At 36.0% G+C, this 4,005-nt stretch overlaps 1 pseudogene; it reads right to left on the bottom strand.

The window, feature by feature from the left end:
* Positions 1-1,719: 1,719 nt before the first annotated feature.
* On the bottom strand, positions 1,720-2,392 carry LOC116561383 (annotated as a pseudogene).
* Between the last annotated feature and the right edge of the window lie 1,613 nt (positions 2,393-4,005).

The following is a 4,005-nucleotide window of genomic DNA, read 5'->3' as shown; positions in this document are numbered from 1 at the left end:
TATTTCTTATCTTTGTCCTGTGTACTCAGATATCCATTCTAAAACTTGAATATTCACTTATCTATTTCTTTATGAATATGGTTTGTCTGCTTATAACTATTATACCCATGTGACTGTCATTAGTATACCTGAGTGTTTATGCTTGCAAAAATATTATGTTATTATTGCCTCTTTTATTATGCAGAGTGGCCTATGAAGTATTCTTTCATGTTTTTATGTTTCTCAAATAAAATTCCTTTTAAAAATGTAAGTAAATATAGTTAAAATGATTTTAAAAATTATTTTTCCATAATAATATTTTCAGGATTTCAACATTTGGAACAGTGGTGTTCATAATTGTGTCTTTTGAGATCATTATTAGCTCCTGTTTTTTCACCACTGTGGCCCAGTTTAGCATAGTATTTGTCACATAGAAGGTATGCAGCCAATATTTTTGAGTGAATAGGTAAATAGATACCTCCTTTGTAAGCTTGATTGAGGGCTGCATTGTATAATGCATCTAAGCTATTTGGCACAGTGCGTGCTATATAGTAAGCATTCAATAAATGTTGAGTTTAATAATGATTCCTTTAGGTTTGCTGTTCTCTACTCCTATAGTGGACTGAGTAATGAACAATTTGTGTGTTGTTAGCTAAGTTCCAATAGTTCTGTTAGCTAAGTTTTAATAGTGAAAATGCTTTAAGTTCAACATTATGCCCTTGGCTCTTTTTGAGTGTTGATTTAAGAAATGGAGACCTTCTAGGTCATCTGTGGAGCCGCTGATGAGGATTTTATGCACAGTGTGGCAATTCAGAGCAGGGGTTTGAAAGTAGATTGCCTGGGACCAGGTTATTGCTGCTTCGTTTGAGCTGTAACCATGAGTGAATTATTTCTCTGTGCCTTTGTTTTCTAACCTGTAAAGCAGCGGTAGTAATCTACCTTTAAGTACTGTTATGAGGATTAAATTATTAATACATATGAAGAGTTTAGGAGAGTGCTTGGCACATAGTAGATATTCAATATATGTTAGCTATTATTTTATAAGGACTCATAGGACAAAGTATTCCTGGAATTTGGTACAAAAACTAAAATAGTAACTCTTGAAGAGCTGGTATAAATATTTTTTACTTTATGGTAGATTTAATATAGGCTACTGCATTTCTTCTTTTGGCTTACCAGAAATTTTAGAGCTAAATTTAGTGCCGAAGTGCAGCAAATATTTAATCTCTGACTTTGTATATACAATCATCCTTCTGTCGATATTCTTTGTTATTTCTTATCTTTGTCCTGTGTACTCAGGTATCTATTCTAAAACTTGAAATCTACCTCAAATCCTTTTAGGAAGTGGGCAGGGGCACATATAATAAATGTATGAATTCCATAATAATAGAGTTGAAAGAACACACATTTTAGGTGATATTTACTTCAGGTAAACATTGTGTGATCCAAAATTTTCCCTGTGATCCTGTGTAGACTGCTTCACTCCTTTTTGAATAATAAAAGCAAATTCAATATTCTTGTGGGAACCATTTATTATGGAAATTCTAATATAAATTATGTTCCAAATGCTAACTAGAGATTGCAAAATTTTGCTGGAAGTATTTGAAAAGTTCAAATTATTTTCCACTGTTCATATCATAGCATCATAACATTTTAGAATAGGATATAATTTGTTTACTTTTCATGTTTCACTTAATGTGAACAGTAAGAGTCCTGGCCAAATTAATTTATGTTAATCAAGTTTTTTTTTTCTTTTCATTTATATATTTTTATTCAGAAATGTTTATATCAGTACAAGGAAACAATTTTGGAGACACTAAATGTCATCAGTTATCATTAGTTTATTATGAAAGAGAGATATGGAAATTATTTACATGATGAAAGATTTTAGAACTTCAGTGGAATGGGCAACTTCACGTTGATGCCATTTCGATAGTGACTTATTTTAGTCTACGTACTTTCCAAGAATGTCACCATCTCTAAATAGGAAATAATCCTTGTCATCTAGAACTACTTTGGTGCCTCCATATTCTGGGAGAAGAACTTTATCTCCAACTTTCACGCTAACTGGTTGAATTTCTCCATCCTTTCCTTTAGAACCCGATCCAACAGTGACTACTGTTGCTTGCAATACTTTTCCCTGAGATTTTTCTGGAAGCATAATGCCTCCTTTGGTTACAGTTTCAGCAGCACTTCTTTCAACCAATACTCGGTCAAAGAGTGGGAGAAACTTTCTAAATGCCTGTCGTGCCATGACTCCCTCCGCCTCAGACTCGTACTCTGCTCTGGCCAAGTTTCAATTTCTTTTTACAAATGAGACTTTCTAAATTGTATTTTTATAGAATAGTGATGTTGGGCAATCTCAGCAGTTGGGTATTTCATTTGACTCTCTACTCAGGGCAACACCTAAACTACTTGAAATAGAAGAACATTGATTCCGTGTTAAAATCTTTTGAAAAAGGTATTTTAAAGACCTTCATTAATAACTTGCCTCAAGACTTAGCATTTCTGTTCTTTCTGTTTAATTTACATCTGCAAATTGAAGCTAAAATTCATACCGCTATTGAGCAGGGAGAGGAAAAGCAATTGACCATTTGTTGCATAACAGCCTATTGGGGAAAACCAGTAAAGACCAACCCATTCATTAATTCAGTCTTCAATCAGTAAATATTTATAGATTGCCGTCATGTGCTATGCATGTGCTGGATTGTAGAGACGTTTTTATTAATCCTTATCCTTAATGAGTTTTATAGACTAGCAGGTGGAGACAATAGCAATAAAATAAAAAAGAATTTTGAAAATGAACCCCTTCTGTCTTTGTTTTGATCAAGACATTGACATAATGGACATGAGAAATCAAAGTCAGTGTGAAACAAGTTTCCTGTGACATAGGATTTCTATTTGGACCCCTCATCCAGATGAAGGTTGTATAAGTCTGCAGAGCAGAAGGATGGGTTTGAGGAAGATTTTCTTAGAGGAAATGATACTTAGGAGCCTCTAATTTTCTATTCAAAGGGGTAGGGTGGGAAGAGATCACCACACTCTTTCCCTCAATCTTTTAATAGGTTCACTTGGAGAGCTTTCTGCGGGTTTTAGGAATTTAGGGAATCTTGCCCTGGGGTCTCACTCTTCCTTGGGAAATCCAGAAGGTGACAGAAAGGATGACAAGCTGCTTTGATGCTGCACAGGGATTAGCGTGGGTGCCTAGAGTTCACCAGAAGACGTGTGTGAGTGTTTTTCATGGAAGAAAGGGCCGAGCTGGAACCATCTTAATTCCTGTGGACCAAAGGAAGAGGACGGATGGTAGGACTTAGAGATCAATGCATCCCCTTATCATCTTGAGAACTACAGGTAATGAGATTCCCTAAGGATGAGAATTCTAAAAAATTAAAAACAGAACACCAACCCATGAGGGAAAGAGTTCAGCTCTAATAATTCGCTAGACCCAGATAGCTCAAAGCCACCTAATCACTATTTTTATTTGTTAAATCTGGCAACTCTGTTTCCTTCCTTTCCTTCCTGTCCATAGCTGAATGAGCTGCTATCTAGTGTGAAAGAGGAGAGTAGGGAAAGAGCAGAAGCTGGTCACACCCCTCCCTGGCAGCAGGCAGCTGCCAACTGTAGGCCTTAGCAAGGGAGGGAGGAAGAATTCTTCACTTCAAAGAAATATTGAGGAGTTGCTTAATATTTTGGGCGAACACATTCCAGTTAGTGAATCAAATTTTGTGAATTGATGTGATCATAGGACTGTTGTTTGCATGTAAGCAGAAAATGATGGGGATCCACCAACTTTCCTTAGAGATAGAGGAGATTATCATCACTGAATACAAGTTTACAGGGATACAAATAGACAAATATAAATTTGCGTGTTGGTTTCATCCACACCCACATCCACATATTTTTGGGAGGAACACAAGGTTTTAACAGGGGGCACATTGGAGAGGCACTTTTCCTGGGTTTGGGGGTTTCTCAGAGGGAGTAACATTATTCCAAGAGCAGAAGAGATAAGAGGATTTCTGTGCAAGG

The sequence above is a fragment of the Sapajus apella genome, unplaced genomic scaffold, assembly GCF_009761245.1.
Source record: "Sapajus apella isolate SASKATOON/1434 unplaced genomic scaffold, GSC_monkey_1.0 scaffold29, whole genome shotgun sequence".
Taxonomy (NCBI): Eukaryota; Metazoa; Chordata; class Mammalia; order Primates; family Cebidae; genus Sapajus; species Sapajus apella.
The sequence above is the reverse complement of the archived record's forward strand: the minus strand, read 5'-3'. Positions and strand labels throughout refer to the sequence as shown.